The sequence below is a fragment of the Aedes albopictus genome, chromosome 2 (assembly GCF_035046485.1).
Source record: "Aedes albopictus strain Foshan chromosome 2, AalbF5, whole genome shotgun sequence".
NCBI lineage: Eukaryota > Metazoa > Arthropoda > Insecta > Diptera > Culicidae > Aedes > Aedes albopictus.
Window position 1 is genome coordinate 465,293,836 of NC_085137.1, and position 26,887 is coordinate 465,320,722.

The window sequence follows — 26,887 nt, forward strand, 5'->3', positions numbered from 1 at the left end:
TTTCTCCAGACATTCTTTCAGGGATTCTTTTAAAACTATGTTCATGAATTCCTTCGGATTTTTTTTTCCGAACATCCTGCATGAATTTTGTTAGAAGATTTGTCTTGGATTTTTTTAAATATTGATTAATAAATCTTTGTGGGATTTCCGAGAGAGAGTTTCCAGAAATTCCTTTAGCAACTCTTTCCATAATTACTTCAGAAAATTCTTTGGGATTCTTTCACACAATCTTCAGGAATTAGATAAACTAAGTATTCAAAAAATCCTCCAAGAATTCTTTTAGAAATTCCTCCATGGATTCCATCTGAATTCTACGAAAGAATTCCATATGAAATATCACTTAACACTCCTTCAGTAGTTTAAGGATTTCTCATGGATGTCAGTAAGAGATTAACTCAAACATTTTTCCATGATTTTCTTCCAAAGAATTCCTCAAGGCATATATTCAGGAGCTACCGTAGAAATGCCTAGAAGGTTTCTCTTTGGAATACTTCCTGAGGTTCTTTCAGAAATATTTCCTGTGATTCCTTTGGAGATTCCTCTGGAAATTTTTTGAGATATAAGTCTACAGATATTTACAGAAGTATTTTATGGAACTATGTATTTAAAACATTTAGGAGTTATTCTTGGAAGGTTATCTGAAAGAATTTTTCTGGAAATGCTTTAAAATTTCCTGATGAAATATTATTCCATTGCAACAATTTCAGAAACAATCATTGGAGGAGATCCTGGAAAAGTCCTTGGGGGACCCGACTAGAAAAATATATCAAGTTTATTACTCATTGTGTTATGATGATATGACATTTTTCTATAATTTATTTTGTTTTAAACTAGATGCAGGATGATGTTAACTAAAACTGTAACAAAAAGTACACCGATCGAATCAAAATAATCACCTATTTTGTTATAATCAGAACAAAATTATACCACAATATGATACAAATTTTGGCTTCAAGAAAACTAGTTTCTATCATATTTTGATACAATTGTGTAAAATGATGTTCTGAATGTTAAATAATTGGAACTAAATTATTTCACAATGAGTTATTGAACAACATTTATAACATAATATGATATAATTGAGTTATAATATTTTTAATCACCAATGATGTTAAACATTATTATATCACAATGAGTTATACATATCATGGTTTGTTATAATTATGTTATATTTTTGTTAGGATCATCCCAGGAGGAAGCTACACTGAGATTACCCACAAAAGTTCGGTTAATTGGATGCAATGGTTTAATTTCCCAAACAGGGTTAGGAAACTCCTGAGATGGCTTTGGAGGAATTTCTAGAAGAATTTAATGAGAAATGTTTGGAAAAAAATAAGGAGAAAAATATTGGATTGGTTTCTGATAAAATCTCTGAAGGCATTCTCTGAAGACATCCTAGAAGAATTTCTGAATTAAATCATGACAAAGGTACTTAAATATTCCTTGAATAACTCCCCTAATGAATTGTTGAAGGATCATTTGGAGGAAAACCTCCTGGACATACTTCTGGATTCTTGGAAAAATTTCTTGCACAATGTTTTCATGGTATTAGTGAATAAAACGCTCTGATACAATTTCCCTCGAAGTACTTGTGAAGTATTCATAAAAGAATAAAAAAAAAGAAATATCCTGGAAAATTGGAGAATGCTGTGCAGTAATTCCAAGAAGAGATATTCTTGAGATATTCCAGGAGAAATAAATTCTGAAGTAATTCCTAAAGAAACTCGTGAAAGAATTTTTGGAAGATTTTTTTAAGGCGAAACTGGAAGCATTTCCTCATTATTTTGGTTTTTGATTTTCCATAAAATAACGAAGCAATATTTTGAAAATCGGTTTTTGTGCACATGTAGAGTATGGATCCAGGTATCTCTTGAATTTTTTCCAGGTAGAAAATGTTTTTCGTTTTTGCAAAAACCATTTTTTAGTGAAATTTTGTTAAAAAATGGTTTCAGCAAAAACTAAAAACATTTTCCATCTGAAAAAAAATCAGGAGATACCTTGATCCATACTCTACATGTGCACGAAAACCGATTTTGAAAATATTGCTTCGTTATTTTATAAAAAATCAAAAACCAAAAGGTGAGGAAATGGATCCAGTTTCGCCTTAAGGGTCGCTGGAAAAAAAATATGCAAGAATCCGTGAGGGAAGGTTTCTATAAATTTCTAGAGAAGTTTGCGATCCTTCCCGTGGAGGAATATCTGAGGATCTTCCAGGAAGCCCCCTGGAGGAACTTCCAGAAGAATCTGTTGAGAATTTTCTGGAGGAATTCCATGAAAGAATCCTTCCTGAAAGAAACCCTAACAGAACTCCAAAAAAAAATCAAATTTTACAATGACATCACTGGCTTAAAACGAGTTTTTGAAAAGAATATCCTAAGAAGACGTGCGACGTTGTTAATTTCTATCGAGAGGAATCCTTTATAAATTTCCTGGTATACGCCCTTGCTCTCTAAAATTTATAGCATAATTCTTGCAAGGATAGTTTTTTTTTATTAAAATCTCTGATTTACATACGTTTATACCTTTCACACAAAATTGATGGAAAATGTACTTAAGTACAGGAAACAAATTATTCTGCATCAACGTTTTTTAGCATTTCACTTAAAAAAAGTTAACGCCGAATAGGGCGAACGGCGTGGCTCTCCGCCGTCGCTGCCTCAAATTACTATAGACGCCGCCGCCGGTGAAAACTGTTTCGGCGTACACGTCTTTTCCTGGTGTCTGCTGCTATACCCTCTAATACGAAGATACAGAAAAATCTGTATTGATACAGATTTTCCATAAAATAATCTGGCATCTCTGCCCAAGAGAAACAAAAATAAGGCTTCGTAAGCTGCTTCTTAGGAAAAAGCGGTGTTGCCTTGCACTTTTTTCTGAGACAATCCACAATAAGGTCTATATCCTAATCCATGAACTGCTTATTAATATAAAGTAGTAATGTAACATATCTAGTCTCTAAACTATACTCAAAACATTCTAATCCGCGTTGTGGAGCGGACCTGGTGTAATAGTTAAAGCACGTGACTATCACGCCGAGGACCTGGGATCGAATCCCACTCCCGACAAACTCGCAAAATGTGAGTTCTTCCTTCGGAAGGGAAGTAAAGCGTGGGTCCCGAGATGAACTAGCCCAGGGCTAAAAATCTCGTTAATAAAGTTAAAAAAAATCTAATCCGCAATCAGGGATCCCATTTAGCGATATAAGTCAGTATGTATGCATCGCCAAAACTCAGCCAGCAATAGCATTGAAAATGATGCACTAACCCAATCAAAACATGAATGGCACAAAGTTTCACCCGATCCCACTTTACGGAAAGCAGTTAGCTTATTGCCTTACCCTAAACTGAAAAGAGGTCTCTCGGAAAAGTTGCTCCGGCACCGGCACCGTTTGACTTGTAAATCAGCCCTCTGCTGCCTGCGCTTTCCGGGCGGGCACAAACTATGTGTTCTGTAGTTTCTCTACCCTGGCTGTGCCCTTCTTTTGAGTGTTGTGCCACAGCACCAAACCACCACCACCGTCACCGATTCAAAAACATATATTCATCATATTCAATCGAAAGTTTTGTCAGCTTTCCTTCCTTGAGCGGAGGAACCCCTCCGACGTTACCTCCCTAGTACCGTAGCCCACATAAAGGGTGAGGAAGCGGAATCATACTCACAAAACTCCAACGCCAAACTGGAACGGATATGTGTCATATAGTTGTCGACGTCACCGTCGTTCAAACCAGACTTCCCTCCAGAGATGGAACTCCTCTCAAGCGACGATGACTACAACGACGACGACGACAACGGAAGTAACAGAACGGAAGCTTTGCATCTCAGGCATGGGATTTCAGTGCTTTCTTCAAAAGGAAGTACACGGAGAGACGTTTGTCTGGTATTTTGCTCAGTAAATTGATGTTAAAACTATCAGGACCTTTATGAAACATCTTTAAAATCTCAAGAATGCTTCTAAATTAATCATCAAAAAGTAATTCAAAAACTTTGATCATTAAAAGCATCCGAAACGCAACACAGAACTTATTCCAAATTTGAGTTGAAAGTTCAAATGACCGCGAGCGATCAAGCACCGCTCTTGCTTCGATCTGGTGTTCGGTTCGAATCCCATTCCAAATTCAAAGGAAACGTCGAAGCAGTTTTGCCTGAACATTTCTCTCCGTGCCAAATTCATTTTCGGACGATATATATTCCAATTCGACTGCGTCTCATTCCTTCGACATTTGGAATCCGAATTACACGTATCACTTCTTCGTAAGACTTCGTTGTCGTCGTCGCCGGCGTTCTGTGACGAACACAAGTCCGCTGTCATATGTGGGGAAACTTGAGATGTTCCCCCGTTTCTCGTCGTCGTTGGTTGGTACCCGTAATACGGCTGATAGATATTTCAAAACCAAGGGAGCACGACGTCAGGAGGAGATGGTAAATCGACGACAGTTGAAAGGAAGTCGGGCGAGGCAGCGACGACAGTTTGGATTCAGGAAGCGATTTCAAAAGATTTGGATAAAAGTTAAGCGTCCGGGATTGAAATCGAAAACAAATTCCCGCCAGGAGACGAACATGAATATATATTTTGCTTGCAATATGTGTGACATTGACATATGGGGAAACGATGGGTGAGAGAGGGGTGTGGGATGCAGGGTCTTTAGATTGGAAATACTTGATATTGGATGAATGGGGAATTATCGTGCGGTTTAGATGTTATTATTTTGCGGATTATTGATTGAAAATAATCTTGATTGATGGGCACGATTTTTTTTCACCATTTTAGAAAATATGGAACAAGTAAAACTGTTGGAGGGTACGTCAGCATGGCACGTGGCTGGAGAAGACCCCTGGTGGAACTATTCCAGCTAACAAAGTCACTGAGATAGAGAAAAAATAAGTGAAATTGGAATTCCACTACTTGAAAATTTCTAGCACATCTTAGACTTATAGAATATTTCATACTAATCCTTAAAAGTTCTGTTTGTTTTTTTTTTCTTTTAATTTAACTAGGGCGATAAAGAGTATAATCGGCAGATTTGTTCTCTTCGTCAAGGGGGGTTTTCGTGGGACAAATTGCCTGAAATTTGGGCATATAACTCAGCTTGGTTGGGAAAAATTTGAGGCCAACTTTGAGTTCAACAGGTTTTAAAAAAGCTGCCATGACGAAGAGAAAACAAAACTACCGAAAATATGTAAGTTCCCCTATTTTTCGGCAAAACAAAGTGATTACTAGGCTGTAAAAAAAATCGATGATCGAAAAGTCAAGGTGCTCAACCGTAAAATGAAAGATATGAAAATTTTTAGATTTTTGAAACATTCCGATTTTCTAAAAAATCATTTAGAGGTTCCACCAAGCGAATTTAAAAAAAAATATCTTTTTAATAAAAAAAAACCCAAAAAAATATGGTTTTCGTAATATTTTTTCGACTTCTGTTGTTTCCAAGATTATTGTTTCTGGACCTCTAGGCATTCTTGAAGGGTATTGGTTTGTACTATTTTGTTTAAATTGCTGACAGAACCTTTTTTGTGCTAATAAGAGCCATATTTCTTGAGCATTTCTCATCAACATTTGCTTCAATACGACATGTACTATTTTTTCAATCATGAAAGTTTTTTCTGATAGTACTCTTCATATGCGTTAATTCTCAAAAAAAAAACAAACAGATTCATCCACCTAGTGGTGATAGTGCCTTTCTCGTCGAACATGTACTCATGATCTTTTCTTGGTTGAGATACGACTGAGATGATTTTGCTTCAGAATGTTGGCTTTGCAGTCTTTTGGGGGAATCGAAAACACTAGTTTATGATTTTTTTCCGACGTTTCGGTCCGTATGGGGCTTTTTCAAAGGTTCAATCGGTCAAGGTTTCCTAGTCAAGATGGCTTTGCTCAACTCAAAAATGTCATACGGAAGTTTTTGTATATATTGAGTCCGTTCGGTTTGAAACCGTCGTGATGCGGACAATCTCCTACCTATCGGGCGGTCTAGAATTCATTCCCTGTTTTGCTAACTATTGCTTTGGTTAGCAAGTTTCTGTGCATGGGCCATCATTCCGAAGCATGATCTTTCGCTCGACGTAATCCGAAATGTTCCTGAATCCTGATAATAGGGTGACAATGGGTATTATCGGCAGGTTTGTTCTCTTCGTCATGGGGTTTTTCTTAGCCAAATTGCCTGAAACTTGGCCATATAATTCAGCTTAGTTGGGAAGGATTTGAGACCAACTCTGAGTTCAATAGGTTTCAAAAAACCCCCGAAGACGAAGAGAACAAAACGGCCGAGAATAGGTAATTTCCCCTACTTTATTTAGGAAAGCATGAATTTCAACAAAATTGGGAAACTTATTATTGCAACATATTCCGACGTTATGTAAAACGTATAGACAGAGCTTAAAAATATCAGAATTCTCAGTTGACTGCTTGATCATCTTCACACTTAGGAATCGGATACGGTGTGATTTAATAAGATTGCTGTAGTGCAGACAGACAGACTTATCATTTGGAACATATTGCCAAATGCTAATCAGGTCGCGTTTAACATGCCGCTGCTGGCTTGATGGCGGTAGTGAGTAAACGTCAAACGAGTAAAAACGGTTAATATTTGATTCAATTGAACGGTTGAATCAAATATTAACCGTTTTTGCTCGTTTGACGTTTACTCACTACCGCCATCAAGCCAGCAGCGGCATGTTAAACGCGACCTGATTAGCATTTGGCAACCCGATAGGCAGTGATTAGAGTGAGACGTCTGTATGTATGTGGCCAAGATTTTGTTCTCTTACACATATGGTAAGTGGGGGCAGGATGGGTCACCTAAGAAATGGATCCCTATAACTTTCTGAACATAAATCGCATTTCTCTGTATTCTACCACGACTCTCAGATACACTAGTCAGCTATGATATAAGAGTATAAAAAGGTAATAAAGTTTGATACCTGCTTTTTGACAAACAATTTTCAAAACATGACCCATCTTACCCCACCTCATTTTAACGGGGGCAAGATGAGTCAGCTATAAGAAAACTCGATTTTCCTCCAACAAAAAATACTATATCTTCTATTTTTTCTCTATACATCTAAGCTTCATAGACGTACAGATTACATGAAGAAAGTGTTGAAACATATCGGTAGATTATTCTCAGAACTAGAAGATTTTTGTTCGGGTAGCCATAAACGGACTTTGAAAACCTATATTTTTGAAGGAAAATTTAAAAAATATGTTCTCAAATTTTTCAGTGCTCTCATCGCTTCGATAATGTAGGTCACAGAATAGCCTTTCCATGAAAAATAAAACATTTTCAAAAACTATGCAAACATACCGAAAAATTAGGGTGACCCATCTTGCCCCGTCTACACAATACACGTAGTTATATGGAATGTATAGCATAAGAAGTATAACGAAAAAATATTTTGTTTTTTTCTGTGCGAGGAACGTATAGAATTTTCAAAACAATATATCACTTTTTTGTGTATCCCCGTCGTTTATCTGGGAATATTATTGAAAGATTCAAAATATATATTCTGCGATTGAAACCGGTACTGACCCATCTTGCCCCCTGACCCATCTTGCCCCCACATACCATATTTATGGCTTGCATTGACTTTATTCTCTGCAAAGCACCCAATGCTGGTTTTGCATCACTATCGGTAGCCTCTAATGTGGTCTGAGCCTATTTTATTGCTAATCGTTCTTCAGGTTATTAAAAAATCCGTGTTTGATGGGTTGCATGGGTATGGTTCACTTTTGTATTTGGCCACATTCGATAGGATACCCGAGAAACCGAATCCGGAACACTACCGGTAATTTTAAATGTGGTCTGAGTCAAATTTCTTGCCCAAGTAACACACTTGTCACCGAAGAGTCACGGCAGCGCAGGTTTTTGTTGCGCAGAAGTCACTGTGACTTACTTCCAACAAATACAAACCTACTTGCTAGAAGTAAGTCACAGTGACTTCTGCGCAACAAAAACCTGCGCCGCCGTGACTCTTCGGTGACAAGTGTGTTACTTGGGTGCTTACCGTTTTTCGGGTTATCGAAAAAACCACAATTTGATGTATAGCATGCATGTATTAGGATCACTTTTTCATTTGGGCACTTCCGACGCGACACCTGAAACCGATTTCGGGACAGTACCGATTATCCTTTACATGGTTTGAGACTAGTTTCTTGCTAACTGTTCATCAGGTTCCCTAAAAAGCCATGAATTGATGCGTCTAATGGATGGGTTTGGTTCATATTTGCATTTGACCACTTCCGGCGTAACAACCGAAACGGTTCTGGAACACTACCGGTACTGTGTGGTCTGAGCCTATTTTCTTGCTAACCGTTCATCAAGCTATAGGAAACACTTGGCTACTTCCGGCGGGACATCTGGAACCGGTTCTGTAACACTACCGGTTCCAATATGGTCTGAGAGTGTTTTCCTGCCAACTGTTCATCAGGTTATTGAAAAAGCCGCTGTTTGATTTGCCGCATGCATGGGTTTGGTGCACTTTCATATTTGGCCACTTCCAGCGGGACACTCGGAACCGGTTCCGGAACACTACCGGTTCAGATATGGTCTGAGACTATTTTCCTGCTTACCGTTCATCAGTTTATCGAAAATACCGCAGTTTGATGTGTCGCATGCATGGGTTTGTAGCGTTTTCATACCCGGCCCCTTCGTGGGGTACCGATCCGGAACACCTAAATGGTTGTACAAAAGTGTACAAAAAGGTCACTTCATTTTTAGATAGTAAATATGATCCGATTTCAATGACCGATGGTTCATTCGACGGGGTATATTGTCCCATTGTTTCCTATTGAAAATGGTTCAGATCGGTCCAGCCGTTCCGGAGTTCTGGCCATTTAGGTGTTTCTGACCCAAGTTCTGACCGGTACTCCGGGAAGGAGCCAGAAATGAAAATGCAACAAACCCATGCATGCGACCCATCAAACCACTCATTTTCGATTATCTGATGAACGGTAAGTAGGAAAATAGTCTCAGACTATTTTTGAACCGATAGTGTTCCGGAACCGGATCTGGGTGTCCCGCCGGAAGTGGTCAAATATAAAAATGAACATAACCCATGCATGCGACTCGTCTAATCGCCGCTTTTTAGACGCCGCTTTTTCTACAACCTGATGAACGGAGAGCAGGAAAATAGTCTTAGGCCATATCTGAACCGGTTTTGTTCCGGAACCGGTTCCGGGTGTCCCGCCGGAAGTGGCCAAATATAAAAGTGGACCAATTCCATGCATACCACACTTCAAATCGCTGTTTTTTTGATGATCAGATGAACGGTAAGTCTGAAAATAATTTAGACCAAATCTGAACCGGTAGTGTTCCGGAATCGTTTCCAGGTGTCCCGCTGAAAGTTTCCAAATATAAAAGTGAACCAAAACCATTCATGCAACACGTCAAATCGCGGCTGTTAAGATAACCTGATAGCGGTTAGCAAAAAATACCTTCAGACCATATTTGGGACAATCGGTAATGTTCTGCAACCGGTTTGGGGTGTCTCACCGAAACTGGTCGTTTATTAAAGAGAACCAAACCAATATTCGTGACACATCAAATGGCTTTTCAGGTATCCTGGTCAACAAGAAAAACATCTCAGATCATATTTGGGAAAACTATTAGTATCCCGGAATCGGTTCCGGTTATCCCTCCGGAAGTGTTAAGATGTTGAAGCGAAGCTAACCCATACATGCGACACATCAAATATCGGCTTTCTCGATAACCTGATGAACGGTTTTCAAGAAAAACATTAGAAACCACCGGTAGTGTTCGACAACCGGTTCCGGGTGACGCAATCTCCGTTTGTGTATAAAATTACTAGACAAAATTTTGATGCGACTTGAGGGCGTGCTCTGTAATGTGGTTGAAATTTGAATGGGATTTAGGATAGGCAATTCAAGTAGGCAAATTTTACATTAATTTTGTAACCAATGATAATAAACTATATCCTAAAGCGTGCAGACATTCTCTTCGTCGAAGAAGGCAAAGTGATCTACGAAAAAAGTTATAAACTAGCTTGTAATTATCGTTTTGATATGGATTGGCCTTCGATAATAATGAAGGTGGTCAAGCAGTCAACTGAGAGTTCTGATGTTTTCAACTCTGCCTTATACGTTAAACATAACCTCAGAAAAAAGCCATCAATAAGTTTCCCAATTCGATGATGACTTTGATAACATTCTTGCTTTTCTTCATCAAATATTCTCAGGATTCAGAAACTTTTTGACTTGTGTCGAGGGAAAGATCATTGGCATTAAGCAAGTCGCAGAAATTCGTAGGTGGTACAGTCCCAGACCGCTGTGATGATATGCAATTATTTCTTTTCGTAACCAAAGTACAGAGATTTGGGGATGATCACTGACTCTAAGGTAAAATTGATTGCTTCGACGGAAAGATCATGAGTATTAGAGTGTGTCAACGTTGTATGGCGAAAATTATAATTTGATCGTATCAACCCGGAACAAAGCTTTTCCAATCTATAATAGCGTCCAAAACAACTATGGAAAATGTAAAAGCGATTGGTTGCGTATTCCACATTGCGATTCAAAATTGTATGGAGTTCAATATGGGAAAACGTATTTTTTTCATTCTACACATAAGATTTTTTTTATTTAAAACTATATAGGGTATTGTACCATTTGGGCACTTGCCGATATAACTAAGTAAATTTCAAACAGATTGATTTGAATTTTTGTTCAGAGTTACTGTACGTGCCTAACTCAATACAAAATTTCAAATCAATCGGTTTAAAATTGACTTCGTTATAGCGGCAAGTGCCCAAAATGGGTACACCTGCCCAAATGGTACAAGACTATATGCCGAAAAACAAAATATGTTGAAAAACTTCGCTGAAGTCCGCAAAGTGATCCGACAAAAAGATATTCTCTTGTTAATTCAGGTCAAAAATTGAGATTTTTTTTTTATTGATGTTATTTGTTTACATGTTAAATGTTAAGCACCATTAGACGATCTGAAAGTAGTAATTCTTGTCACAAGTGTAGGAACAATTTGCGGTCTTCGGCAAAGTTTGTCGCCATTCCCTTAGGCTATACTTCAACGTCATTAGTTAGATCGATACAGACAAAAATGTGCAAGTCATGGGAAAAATGTGAAAAAGTACGTTTTTCCGTTCTAAATTCCATACAACTTTCAATAACAATGCTGAATACGGGGATGCAACCAATCGCTTCCATATTTCGCACTGTTGTTTTTGACGCTGAAAGGAATCGAAAAAGCTTTGTTCCAAAAAATTGAGCCAGTCTACTGAGTATATATTTGTCGAGAAATGCACTTACACCACTAGGTGGAATAATCTGGTTTTTTTATGAATCTCTGTCGGAATATCAGAAGAAATCCGAGCGGAAATTTATGAACGAATCTGTGAAGATATTTTTGAAGGAATCTGCTGTAAAATTTCTTCAAAAATCTCTGAAAGTACTTTTGAATGAATCTCTAAACGAATATCTGAATAGACTCCTGGGACATGGTTGAAGAAATCCCAGCAGGAAGAAGAAGGGGATGATTTTCTAAAGAAATCCGTGGAGACGTTTCTGGAGGAATTCTCAATTTTTGATTTTCCAAATAAATCGCTGAAAGCATTTCTGAAAGTAGTCTTGGAGCAATTTGTGAACCTATTTTCTGTAGATTTTTTTTGGAAATACTTCTGAATAAATTCTTTAAAGAATCTGCGGATCTTAGGAAATACATGGAGAAATATCTGAAGGGAAACTTGAAAGAAACTCTGTATAAATTGTTGGAGGAATCTCTGGAGGAATTTCTGCGGGATATTTCAGATGAATTCTAGTAGAAGTTCCTGGACACATTCTGTCGGGATTTATAAATTGAATTCTTGGAAAAATATCTGGAGGACTTCCTGAAAAAATACCAGTACGAATTCCTTAATGAATCTCTCGAAGATTATTGAAGGAGACAACTGAAAGAATGAAAAAAAGAAAATGAAAAATCTTTGAAAGAATTTCTGAAGTAATCCTTATAGACATTCATGAATGAAACTCTGGAGAAATATTCGAAAGGTTTCACAATTGAATCCCTAGAACAATTGTTTTTATGAAGTAATCCCTGGCGAAGTTTCAGGAGGAACTTAAGGAAATCGAGATAAAAAAGTCTGTTATAAATTTGTGGAAAAAATCAAGAGGAATTTCTGAAGGAAACCTTCTGAAAAATCCATGGAACAAATTTAAAAGCAATCCTTGGAAGATTTCTTGATTAAATCCTTGGACAAATTTATTTACAACTCATATAGAATTTGTAAAGAAATCTCCAGAGAAGCTTATGAGGGAATCCCTGGTAGAATTTTTAAAGAAAACTAAGGAATAATTCTCCAAAGAGTCTGTGGAAGATTTTTTAAAGAAATTCGTAGAAAATTTTGAACTTTTGATTTTCTGAAGGAATAGCTGAATTCTCGTACGGAATTTTGAAAGAATTTATGGAGGAATTTCTGAGGAAACACATGAAAGCTATTCAAGAGGAGTTCTTGGAGAAATTTTTGAAAGATCTTCTAGAAGTAATTCTAAACGATAATCTGGAGCAATTTCCGGAGAAATCCATGGCAGATGTTCTGAAAAAACTACCGAAAGGATTCCATAGAAGATTTTCAGAAAGGAATTTTTGAAAAGATTGTTTAACCCTATGGAGCTGAATAATTTCACCACTGCAGCCTCAACTCCGAGTTTGTTATGCTCGGTTTTATCACCGGGTACTTTTGACCCCTCCGGTTCAAAGGTTTAAAGGAATCCAAGGTAGGTTATATGAAGGAGTTCTTTAATTAAATTCTAGAAAACTGTAGAGAAAATTCTTCGGAAATATATGAGTGTTAATAAAGAATAAGGGTATTTCCTAAGTGCATTACTGGCACATTTCTCTGGAATTTTTTTTATGAAGGAATCATTTTTTGAACTTCTGAAGAATTGCTTAACCGGAATCCATTGAGTAATACCTGAAGATATTTATGAATTGTTTTCCAAATGAATCCTTGAATAAATTTCTGAATCTATCGTAGCAAGAACTTCTGAAGCAAGCTTTCGACGATTTTCGGAGGAATGGCTAGTGAAATATCTGAATAAATCCCTGTATGAAACTTCTAGAAATGCCCGGAGAAAGTTTTGGTATAAATCTTTGATAGTTTTTTAAGAGCTTGTAGGGTATGCCGTAGGGTTATTTCCGGGGATTTTTTTGATCTCAAGAACTGGTTACATAGTGCATAATTTGTAGTAACCTCAATGACACCACTGCCCTTGATCCGCCCTCACTTGTGGTTGCTGAGGAACAAACAACGGCCGCAACCCCCTGCTTCCTTCAATCCGGGATGGGTCGGTCTTTCCAGGACCAACCTTCCCAGCTTAACGGGACGCCTGGCTGGGGTCTGACTTATTGGCATTATTGTTGCGAATGCTTGTCAAAGGCAAACGTATCCGTTGCACTCTTTGGGTTACCTACGAAAGCGTAGACCTTTGCCTCTCATGGTCTTGCTTAGCTGCCGTCATTGACTTTCGAAGTCTCAGCAGGGCCTGCTTGAGGTCCCAACTGATGTTGGACTTCAAGTACGCCATTCAATAATGTAAGTAAGCTGCTGCTCAGCCACCTCCATCGCAGAGAGCCCATCTCGGTTTTTGTTGATGGCTTTTATCAACGACGCACCATCCACTACCTCACCCGACAAACTAGCCGGGGAGGAGATCGGATTGTCTGCGCTGGCACTACGTGCGCGCAGCTCTCTATTCTTCCGTCTGGTTTTCCTTCTCGCGAAGAGGTTAACCTCGCCACTACCACTTCACAGCTGATCGTAATCTACATTAAAATAATCAATTCTCTCTTTAATTCTTCCCCAAATCAACGCGATTTTTTTCCCACGGCAGCGATTTTCAGACGAAGGTTCATTGAAGCCGAACCGTACATTTCCAATAGCACAAATGGGAAAAAAACACTTACCTGGTTTGGGAGAACCCTTACCATTCGATTAATCATCTTTGAAAAAGTTCTTATTTTCCTTTCCTTGGTTCAGACACCTCATCCCGTAGTGCCAACAAAACTTGAGCATCCAGTTTACTCTGGGGATTATCACTGATTAACAGAAAACTAACAGCTCCGGTATCACTGCATAACATCACCACCATCATCGTTAGGCCCACTCTCGCTCGTTCTCTCAGGTCTTCACTTGGTTTTAAACTTTGCCGGCATACTCGCTCTTCTAATTTGTCCTAATAGCCCTTAGTCGATATTTAATTACTTACTTGAATCTTATCGTGCCTTGTCGTAAAATATTACTGGGGGTACCTACATCAGAGAGCATCAACCAGCAGTAGCCAGGGGCTTAGTCTCTTCCATTGCCAATGCTGGTGGAAGCGGTGGTGCATGCAAAAGGTTTCTAATTTCTTCCAACAACGCAGCATCCAGCGCCAGCGGTGGCAGTTCCTTCTGGTGGGAGTTCACACCCGCACCAGATGAGAGAGAGCCGAGCCGGAAGATTCACCGAGCCTGATAAGCAGTTATTAGCAATTTGAAGACAAACAGCAATTTCATTTCCTTGTTTCTTTGGGACATAGCCTGGCACTCTGACGGTAGCGCCAACATTCACGATGCGGCATCACTACACTATCATCCGACAGAGGTTGGAGCAGAACAAGGTCTTTCAGTTTCACCATCCAGGCCTGCCGGAGCGGGATTTGGATTAGGTCGATTTCTCTCGAAGGTGGTGTATATAGTAGGTGTTGGAGTTGCAAACAGGGTATTATTAGGTCAGGTGAAAATCAATGGTGTTGTAAGGGGGTGATCACCAGCACTATTCAGGTGTTTGTTTCAGTGCTGCTTCCACCTTTCAATCATCTCAGGTCCGTTCATGTGCTTTGGGACAAAACGTCAAAACACAAATCTTGTCATGGGAGAAAATATATTTTCAGTTACATAGTACACAAATCTTCATAAAACGTAATTGGGTGCTTTTATGACTAATCTTTTTAAAAAAAATTTAAATTCAACGAATCCAAACCGCAGCAAAACCATAATGAATTTTTGGCCTGCACTGAAGTGTTTCCTAAATCACGTATTTTTATTCCACATACCAACATTTTTTTTATTAACAAATTTCAACTCATATGATTCGTTCGAAATTATTCCATCCAAGAAACAAACTTAAATGCAGAAAAGCCCTGGATTCTCCTATGCCAAAGCTTACAACCTCCCACTCACACACATACATTGCGACGAGAGGAAAACCATTGCATGGACGGAAACCATGAAAACACCTTCCAGGCACGAGCAACGGTAAAAAGTTTACGCTGCTGCCTGGCTGTGTCTCCTTTATCATCGATAACAAATCTCTTGGGGGGGGCTCGTTCGAAACTTGACGCCATCGCATCGCTTGCATAGGTCGTAGGGGTGTTCATGTTTCCGTACCTACTTGTAATCTCCTCGTCATCGTCTTTGCTGTTAAACACCTTGGCCCAACTCGGGCACCGAGCAGATACGGCATCTAATGTAATCCGTAATTACACTGCGTTAGCCCTGTTTGCGGATAATCTGCACACTGTTTTCGTTTCACGCACCGATTCATGTCTCGTGTTTGGATAAAAGGACGGAAAACATGAAAAGATACAAAATCTTTGTTCCGTCGTCTTTGGGGGTCGAAGGCGCCGGGACGGAGGATGGGTGTTGTTCTGCGAAAATCGGCTATAAAGACGGAAAACAAACACAAGAATTTCTTCGTCAGCAGCAACACCATCGAGAAGCGATGCTGTTGTTGGAAGGATTTGCTTTGAGTTGCAACATCCCCGAGCATGTGTAGGATGAGATGGTTTCTTCGAAGACGTCCGGGTGTCGCCCGATATCATCGGTGTGTAGGTGTCGATACCGAGAAGCAACGGGGGCGTCCTTTTTGGTCGTTTTGGGGGTTGTGGTCAGAGAAAGGCGGGTGGTGAAGGTTGGCGCAAGGAAAACATCTAATCGACTTGATACGAACGACCATCATAATTATCAATTACCCTAAAGGTGTTTGTAATCCCATTTTGTCCTATCGGATCGATAGCTTGGGATAGGCCTCTGAAGGGATATTAAAATGTAAAACGAGCTTGATGTGATAACGTTACTTAAGAGACTGGGATCCTGTTCATTAATTTAGCATAAAGATGACTATTTCTATGAACAAGTAATGTTATCGATCAAGCCCGTACACAAGGGGGGGGGGGGGGTCTCCATTATTGATGTATCATACACTAGGCGCCCCTTCGCCCTTTTCCGAAATCGGGTGAAATCCCTCCCTTGGCGCCACTTCTGTACACGGGTTTGTTAACGATATCGGTTTTAAATAGGCAATAGGTTTGCTGCATAACACAGATCATTCCAGTTATCAGTTCGGGCGCTTTGTTTCATAGGCGTGTATGCGAAATGATCTATTTCTCTGTTTGTCTAGTCAAAATTTCGTTGATTTATTTATTTCTCGCCACAACACTCGGTTCGTGGCTGCAGTCCTGCATTTTCGGCCGCTTCCCAAATATGTCAGATCTTTCTTAACCGGGTGCGCCCACCTTGCACGCTTCCCTCCAGATCTTCTTGTACCACCTGGATCTCTTGCGAATACCAGTTTCGAAGGGTTATTGTCCGGCATTCTTACAACATGCCCTGCTCATCGTATCCTTCCAGTTTTTGCAACCTTCCGGATGCTAGCTTCGCAGTAGAGTGCAGCGAGCTCATGGTACATTCTTCGCCGCCACATACCGTTCTCCTGCACACCACCAAAAATGGTCCTGAGTTCCCAACGTTCGAACATTTCGAACTGTCTTGCATGTCCTCCTCGAACAAAGTCCAGGTCTCGTGCTCGTAGAGAACCACCGGTCTTATCAGCGTTTGGTGCATTTGGTGCGTGGGTGAATCTTTTTTGATCGCAGGTTCTTGTGAAGCTCATAACATGCCCTACTTCCACTGATGATGCGTCTTCGTGTTTCAAGTTGTTTTCTGCCGTTAACCTTTCAGGACTTGCGCCATCAAGCACCTGAAACAGCACCGCGCTCGCGCTGCATACGACGAGCGAGGTTTTTTGGTAGTGTTGTACTTTTCACAACGGCACGCGTCCTGCAGGGTTAATAACGATCCTCTAATCCTAATTTAGATAATTTGCCCGTGCATAGAAGGGATGAGGTTTTCCCTATTTCGGCAAAAGGCGGAGGGACGCGTAGTGTATGAAGCGTCGTTGATGGAGGGGATTTATCACCCAAAACCACAAGGGGAAGGGAGTCTTAATTTGAAGTCAACCAATTCGTCAACCACCTCGAACGTTTCCCCGTCTATCGTAACACTTCTGTCTAGCCTTCCCCTGTCAGCTTCGTTTTTGACCCATATATCTAACTCGTTTTAGACGGGTCAACAGTTCTGCCACCGTTCCAAAACTTCTAACAATAATATCCATGTCATCTGCAAAACAGACAAATTGGCCAGATTTCGTAAACATCCTGCCCTGGCTATCGATCCCGGCTCATCGCATAACAACTTCCAGGGCGATATTGAACAGCAGATATGAGTGTCCGTCACCTTGTCACAGTCCCCGGCGAGATTCGAATGAACTGGATAGTTCACCAGTAATCCTTACGCTGTTTTGCACACCGTCCATCATTGCTCTTATCAGTCTGGTCAGCTTCCCGGAAAAGCTGTTCTCGTCCATGATTTTCATAGCTCTGTGCGGTCGATACTGTCGCCTTAAAGTCGATGAACAGGTGGTGCGTTGAGACCTGGAATTCAAGGCATTTCTGGAGGATTTGCCGTACGGTGAAGATCTGGTCCGTTGTCGACTGGCCGTCGATGGAACCTGCTTCCCGAGAAGAAGGGCATACCTTACAAATACCATGCGAAGAGCAACATGTGCTCTAATACCCAAAATTGTTATTGCTACGTTATTCTATGAAATGTTATGAGAACATCACAATAACAGTTGGAGGTATTAGAGCAGAGTGTGGTATTGACGTTGTATGTGTTGGTTTAGCAGTGAAAATAATCGAAGAACAAGATTTGCTATTACATCATAAAGTCATCGAACAAATGAATCTTTAATGACAAGAAATGCTATTAGTTTGTCAATTAATAACTTTGGGATAACAAATACAGCACTTGAAATTTAAGGTATGCATTCATTATTGAAATAACAAGACTTGTTATTTTCTAGGTGTTATTTACACGAAATTTTGGTATTTGTTTTTATTATTTTGCCTCTTATTACCACCTAATGAAGGGCATATCAAAGTATGGTAGTATTTAAGATAAATACCTTGATATGTTACTCTCTTGTTATTTTATTCTGCTCGTGTTGGTAACTTCCCATGAACTCATTCACTTTACGTGAAAGACGACGGACGATGACGGAAGGGATAGCACTTAATAGGCAGCATTCAAAATGGTGGTCGCTCGAAAGTTCTCACACATCAACTTGTCGCCTTTCATGTGGATGGGACAGACTATCCCTTCCTTCTACTCCTCCGGTAGCTGTTCGGTTTCCCAGATTTTGACTACTAACCGGTGCATACAGGAGGCCAATTTGTCCGGGCCCATCTTGATGAGTTCTGCTGCGATACCGTCCTTACCAGCCGCTTGTTGTTTTTGAGCTGGTGGATGGCATCCTTAACTAACTTCCATCAGCGTGATTTCACTATCTATTTCTCTGGAATTCGTCTAAAGGTTGCTTAAGAAATTCTTGCTATGATACCTTCAGAAATTCATTAGAGGATATATTTGGAAAACAATTCCTGGATATCTTCGGATATAACTGAATGGATTTCTGTGAAAAATATCTTCAGAAATTCCTAAAGCGAATCATTTAGATAATTTTCCAGAAAATTTAAAACTTTTTGCCAGGAATGCCCTTGGAAAGTACTCTGATTCCTTATCAACGCTATTAGTTTGCTTAAGATTTTTTCTAAAGTTCTCCAGAGATTACTCCAGAAATTAATTGAAGAACTCTTGCATAAAACCTACCTTGGATTCCTTCCGGAATTGCTCCACGGGTTTCTTTAACCCTTTGAATCCGGAGAGGTCAATATGACCCCGGCGATAAACCCGAGCAAAACAAACGTATTCGAGGCCAGCTAGGCGAAATTATTTTTTGAAAACATCTGCCATGATGTTTTTTTAGAAATTACACTAGAATTTCGTTTAGGATTACCTCAAGAAGATCCTCAACAAATTTCTCCAAGAAATCCTCTAGAAAATCTTCTATGAGTTTTCTCAGAAATTTCTCCACGAGCTATTTCAAAATTTCTTACGAGAATTCCGCGATTCCCTCAGAAAATCAAAAGCTTCGAATTCCTTCTAAATTTTTTCAACAAATTTCTTTAGAATATCTTCCACTTACTCTTTTTAGAACTTTTCCTTAGTCCGTGTCTGTCTAAACCATTAAAAAAATAAACTTCTCTGGAGATCTCTTCACAAATTCTATATGAGTTTTAAATAAAATTGTCCAAGGATTCAATCAAGAAATCTTCTATGGATTGCTTTCAAAATTGCTCCATGGGTTTTTTCAGAAGGTTTCTTTCAAAGATTCCTTTTATTTTTTTCCAGAAATTTATCCAGATCTAGATTTTCTTAAGTTCCTCCTGAAACTCCGCCAGGGAGTACTTCATAAATAAATCGTTCTAGGGATTCATTTGTGAAACCTTTCGAAAATTTCTCCAGAGTTTCATTCATAAATGTCTGTAGGGATTACTTCAGAAATTCTTTCAAAGATTTTTTCATTTTCTATTTTTCATTTTACATTCTTTCAGTTGTCTCCTTCAATCATCTTCGAGAGATTCATTAAGGAACTCGTACTGGTATTTTCTCAGGAGGTCCACCACATATTTTTCGAAGAATTCAATTTAAAAATCCTGACAGAATGTGTCCAGGAGCTTCTTCAAGGATTCACCCAGAATATCCCAAAGAAATTCCTCCAGCAGTTTATACAGAGATTCCTTCAGGATTCCCTCCAGATATTTCTCCACATATTTTCTCAGAAATGGCTCCTGCAGCTCATTTACCACTTAAACTACAGACGAGGTAAAAACTCCCGCGAACTACTAAGGGTCCAAAAAAAGTCGGACATCCAACTTTGGCAAGGCATTTCTCGGCCATTTTTAACCGATTTCAAAACATTTTTTTTTTGCAATGGAACCGGACAGGTTTTAAGAACAACGTCCATTTTAAAGATTTTAAAACAGATGCGTCTACCCAAAGTTATTAAGCAAAAGCAACTTCCTAGTTTTTATGAAATCGCAATTTTTGCACACAATAAAATAAAATTTTGTCATCATTTTGACATATGTTTTTTTTTTCGACTCTAAATCATGCGTACAGCCGGAGTCAACATATTTATGCAAAATTAGTGATTTTTCAATACACTGATATTTTACCTTATTGAAAAAACTGTAAATACCCAATTTTTAACATAAAATAAGCAAAAAATCAAAAATCAAAGCGATGACATATAGTTTTTTTGGGTCTTAAATTGTTCGTAGAATTGTACCGGACATTTTTGATGAACAATGAAAGTATGCTCATTACACTCTTATTTCCTTTTACCTGGAAAACTACGAAAATTTCATAATTTTTACACAAAGCAGTCAACAAAACTAAATTTAAAACGATAGCATGTAGTTTTTTAGCCTTGAATTGTTCCTAGTAGTTTGGGGGACATACTTGAAGAATAATAGTGATGTTTTTATTATACTCAATTTTTGATTCACTCAAAAACCATCAAAAGTACCACATTTTCACACAAAGTGTTCAACAAATAAAACAGCTCACAATGCACAGTGGGGAAAAAAACAGTGCAAACCTACACTAAATTCTGTATTTAACGAACGCATCCAGTTTTTCTAACGTACAAAACGGTTTAAGGCGTAAAATTGTCTGGAGAATCGGATGGAAGTGTTCAAACAGACCGCACGGATCATTATCCTGCTCATTTTGCCCTAATTTCCTAATTTTTATAGACATTTAAATGAAACTAGCTCTAAAACACTTATGAAACATGAATGCGGTTTGCCCTGAAGGACTTTTCTGAAGGATTAAGATGTAGAAAATCGATTTGAAGTGATTGCAGTGACCGCATGAATGTATTTATGCTTATTTTACCCTAATTCCCCTCATATATTGAGTTTTGTATGAAATTAGGTCCATAACTCGCAAGGAAATTATGAGTGGTATGCTAAGAAGGCTCTTTCTAGTGAACTATGATACAAGGAATTGATGAGAATTGATTGCAGTGACCACGCGAATGTAATTATACTCATTTTGCTCTAATTCCCCACATATATTGAGTTTTGTATGAAATAAGCTCCTTACTCGCAAGAAAATTATGAGTGGTATGCTAAGAAGGCTTTCTTTAGTGGATTATGACACAGGGAATCGACTAGATATGTTTGAATGAATGTTATTATGTTCATTTTACACTAATTCCCCACATATATTGAGTTTTATATGAAATTAGCCATAAAGCAGCTCCATAACTCAAAAGAAAATTATAAGTAGTGTGCTAAGCAAGCTTTTTTTAGTGGATTATGATACAAGAAATCGATGAGGAGTAATTTCAGTGACCACGCGAAAGTAATGCTCATTCTACCCTAATTCCCGACATATATTGAGTTTAACTCGCAAGGAAATCGTGAATGGTATGCTATGAAGGGTTTCTTTAGTGGATGATGATACAAGGAACAGATTAGAAGTGATTGCAGTGTCTGTGCGAATGTAGTTATGCTCATTTTACCCTAATTCTCCACATATGTTGAGTTTTGTATGACATCGTAAGAAAACATGGCTGGTATGCAAGGAAGGTGTTTTTAGTGGATTATGATACACGGGAGCGATGAAAAAAGATTTCAGTGACCGCGTGAATGTAATTATGCTCAGTTTACCCTAATTTCCCACATATATTGAGTTTTGCATTAAATTAGCTCTATAGAGCTATATAACTCATAAGAAACGGTGGTATGCTATGGAGGGTTCCTTTAGTGAATTATGCTACAAGGAATTGATTAGAAGTAATTGCAATAAACACGTGAATGTAAGCAATGCTCATTTTACCCTAATTCCCCAGATATATTGCATTTTGCATGAAATTGGCTATATAACTCGCATGAAACTTTTGGGCGGTATGCTGTGATCTAGTTCTTTAGTGAGTTATGATATAAGGAATCGATTAGAAATTAATATAGTGACCACGCGATTGTTATTTTGGTTGTCCTACCCTTTATACCCACATATATTGAGTTTTGTATGGTGACTCACAAGAAACTAATGGATACCATAGCATAATTACATTCACGCGGTCACTGTAATCACTTCTAATCGATTCCTTGTAACATAATCCACTAAATAAACAGTTCATAGCATACCAATACCAATACCATCAAAATTTTCTTGTGAGTTATGATGAAAACTCAACATATGTGGGGAATTAGGGTAAAATGAGCATAACTTCATTCGCGTGAACACTGTAATCCCTTCTAATATATTCCTTGTATCATCATCCACTAAAGAAACCCCTCTTAGCATACCACTCATTATTTCCTTACGAGTTATGGAGCTAATTTGATGCACAACTCAAAATATGTGGGGATTCTCCAGACAATTTTACGCCTGAAACCGTTTACTGGTGATGTTTATATTACACACATATTTTATTTTACTCGAAATACTAGGACAATACTACATTTTTCACACAATGTAATCGACAAATAAGAATTAGGAACCCTGGTCCCAAGAGTTTGATCAGATATTCCTCTAGAGGTTAATAAGAAAGTTTTTTATTAGATTATTACAGAAATTTTACTTGAGATTTCTTCAAAATATCTTCACAGATTCTTTCATTAATTCCCGCTCGGATTTCTTCTGATATTCCATCAGGAATTCTCCAAAAAGTATCTTATGAGACTTCTTCTGAGTTTAAGGAAATTTTAGTGCGGGATTTCTTCAACAGTTCTTTTATGGAGTGTTACAGAAATTCATCAAAAAATCCCTTCTTAAAAAAACTCCTTGTTATAACTTTGAATTTTATCTATCCAAAATTCTTGATAACTTTCTGAATCAATTCCTGGGAAAGTACCTGAAGAAACTCCTTAAGATACTTTCTTAATTCCTAGAGAAAAAAAAACATAAGAAACCTATTGAGGAACACTGAAAGTAACTGTTGAAGATATTTCTGGAAGGATTTCTGCAGAAACCCGTGGATAAATTCCTCAATTTATGAATCTCTTTTAAATGTCTGTCAAAACTCCTGCAATACAATTGCAGACAAAGGCACTGTAGAATCATTGTATAAATCCGTCAATAAATTTCTGAGGATTCCCTGGAGGAATTTTTGAAGGGATCCTTAGAACTCCTGGAGATTACTCTGGAGGAATTCATAGAAGAATATTGGTTGATTTCCGACCGTGTTGATAGTTTATGGGATTTTTTGGCGCTATATCGGTCTTCGAGTTTATTTAAAAACAAATGGTTAGGGTAAAAACCGACGTTTCGGATGTTTATTCATTCATCCTCAGGGCAAATACAATTTCTTCATGGATTGATTACATGAAAATTCCTGAAGGAAAAACTTCTGAATGAAATCCTGCAGAAACAAAACAACATTTTGGAAAACTCTGTGAAGAACTTCTTTTTAAGAAATTCAACCATCGCGCAACAATAAAGACAATGCCGCAACCTGAATTTGTTGCGACATTTTACCCAATGCGACATAGGTTTGTCCCATCTTGAGCAGAATAGGACAAAGATCGTGCACCACGAGTTTACAGATTGTTATGCCTTGCATTGTGATTTTCGAGCGGTAACTTCCAGTCGGTAAACACTGCAACGCTGCTGAATATGTATCATCAAGAAATTTCGAATAATTGTGAATAATTGATTATTCACGAGTTGAAAAGTGCGCAACAAATTCAGCTTCCGTTTTGTCTGCAACAAAAAAATTCGAGATCATGTCATTATCTGTTACCAGTTGGGATAAAGACTAATCGCCGCGTCTTCTTTGTTGCTTGTTTTGTGCCTCTTTTGTCTGACAAATCTCTTCACTGTTTGTGATAAATCACCGCAAAAAATATGAAAGAAATAAGGTTGTTTATTCAGAAATCTATGGCACAAGTTCTGGCGAAACCACTGAAGGAACTTTCAGAATCTCTTGGGATGTTTTTTTTTTGGGAATTATTATTAAATGTCCGAGGGAATCTCTAAATACATGGAAAAAGACCTGGAGGAAACTTTTGAAATAATTCCTGAACAAAGCTAAATTTCAACAATAATTCCTGAAAGAGTTCCTGGACAAATCTGGAGCAACATTTGAAAAGGGCCCAAGAGGTCTTGTGTCTTTTTTCTAAAACGCTCCGTAGGGCATAACAGCAGCCCGCCCACGCAAATGAACACCGTTATCCGAAAGATCGATGTTTGCTCTATCTGATAACGGTCTTAGATTTTGTGAATAAGCTGAGGGGGGCTCAGGAGCGACGTGTGAAGTCATTGTTTACCAATGCTTGTATGCCCTTTTCAAATGTTGCTCCAGAAATCAGCATTCCTAAAGAAAACCCTAAGAAGAAATTTTGAATAAATCTCCGAAATAATCTTAAAATCTTTGTAAAAAAAACAATCATCTGGAATTGGATCTTTTGAAGAAATTTTTAGAAGAATTTTAAGAGAAACCTTCAGAGAAATTTCTAAAAGATTTTTTATAATACTCCTGGGGAAAATTCTTACATGCCCGAATTTGAAGGAATTTTCTAAATAATTGCTTAAGGAATCCCAGGAAAAATTTCTGAAAAAAAAAACTCGTGGAAAAATCCTTTGGAAAATTTTCTAAGAAAATTCTGAAGGAGACCTTAGAAAAATATCTGGAGCAGTTCCGGAAATAATCTTTGAAGGAATCCATACCTTACCGGTCAGACTAAGGCCTGAGGGTCCTCTGCTGGAAATACATAGAAGTCGTCTCCATTCTACTTGGTCCATGGCTGTCTCCAGTTCCGCACTCTGCGTAGGGATCGTCCTCCACTTGGACGACCCACCTAGCTCGCTGCGCTCCACGTCTTCTTGTACCGGTCGGATGACTCTCGAGAACCATGTTAGTCGGGTTGCTATCCGACATCCTGATGACGTGACCCGCCCACTCTAGCCTCCCGATTTTCGCGGTGTGGACGATGGTTGGTTCTCTCAGCAGCTGATGCAGCTCGTGGTTCATTCGCCTTCTTCAAGTCCCGTCTTCCATCTGCACTCCGCCGTAGATGGTACGCAACACCTTCCGTTCGAAAACTCCAAGGGCGCGTTGGTCCTCTGCACGTAGGGTCCATGTTTCGTGCTCATAGAGGAAGACCGGTCTCATCAGCGTTTTGTAGATTGTTAACTTCGTGTTACGGCGAACTAAAGTTCTGCGGAGTCCAAAGTAAGCACGATTTCCTGCCACAATGCGCCTCTGAATTTCTCTGCTGGTGTCGTTGTCGGCGGTCATCAGTGAGCCCAAGTACACGAAATCTTCAACCGCCTCGATTTCATCACCATCGATATAAATTCGGGGTGGCGAGCGCGGTGATTCCTCCCTGGAGCCCTTTGCCATAATGTACTTTGTCTTCCACACATTAATGACTAATCCGATTCGCCTGGCTTCACTCTTTAGTCGGATGTACGTTTCCGCCATCGTCTCAAATTAACGAGCAATAATATCAATATCATCATCGAAACCAAGCAGCTGATCGGACTTCGTGAAAATCGTCCCACTCGTGTTTATCCCCGCTCTCCTTATTACACCTTCTTAAGCAATGTTGAACAGCAAGTACGAAGACCATCACCTTGCCGTAACCCTCTGCGAGATTCGAAGGGACTGGAAAGTGTCCCTGATACTCGAACTACGCACACCACTCGATCCATCGTCGCCTTGATCAACCGTATCAGTTTATCCGGAAATCCGTATTCGTGCATAATCTGCCATAGTTGTTCTCGATCGATTGTATCATACGCCGATTTGAAATCCATGAACAAGTGATGTGTGGGCACGTTGTATTCGCGGCATTTCTGCAACACCTGGCGGATGGCGAACATCTGGTCCGTTGAAGCGTGTTCACCCATAAGTCCAGCCTGATATTGCCCCACGAACTCTCTTGCAATCGGTGATAGACGGCGGCATAAAATTTGAGAGAGTATCTTGTAGGCTGCGCACAGTAGTGTGATCGCGCGGTAGTTCCCGCAATCCAACTTGTCACTCTTTTTGTAGTTGGTGCACACGACACTTGCATCAAGCCCGTGCACAAGGGGGGGGTTTTGGGTGTTAAACCCTCCCCATTACCGACGCTTAATACACTAGGCGCCCCTCCGCCTTTTGCCAAAATCGGGGAAAACCCCTCCCTTGGCGCCACTTCTGTGCACGGGCCTGACTTGCATCCATTCCTCCGGTAATACTTCCTGCTCCCATATCTTGGTAATGACCCAGTGTAGTGCTCTCACCAGTGCTTCTCAACCGTGTTTTAGTAATTCGCTTGGTAGTTGATCTGCTCCAGAGGCTTTGTTGTTTTTCAACCGGCTAACCTCCTCTTCAATCTCTTGGAGGTCAAGGGCCGGAGGTCTTTCGTCCTGTGCACATACTCCTAGATCTGTTTCCACGCCACCTTCGGTACTTGCATCGTCGCCAGGTGCTCATCGTAATGTCGGCTTGTGGCACGAAGCCTCTGTGCGGGCGGCGGTTCAACTTCTTGAAGAACTTCCGTGTGTCCTTAGCGCGGTATAGCTCCTCAAACGTGGAGCTCCATCGTCGATGTCATCAAAAGCCGATAGCGACAAAAAATCTGATGCAAAAGTGGAGGTGGATCGGCCACACTCCACATAGGGGCGGAAACGAAATCTGCAGGCAATCGTTAGATTGGAACTAGAAAATAAAGAAAGTCGACTGAAATTTAACCTAA

At 39.3% G+C, this 26,887-nt stretch overlaps 1 protein-coding gene across 1 annotated transcript in view; it reads left to right on the top strand.

Annotated features, from left to right (window-relative positions):
* Nucleotides 1-26,887, top strand: part of LOC109418868 (uncharacterized) — a 515,512-nt gene that overhangs the window by 325,140 nt on the left and 163,485 nt on the right. The gene's annotated exons all lie outside the window — the stretch shown is intronic.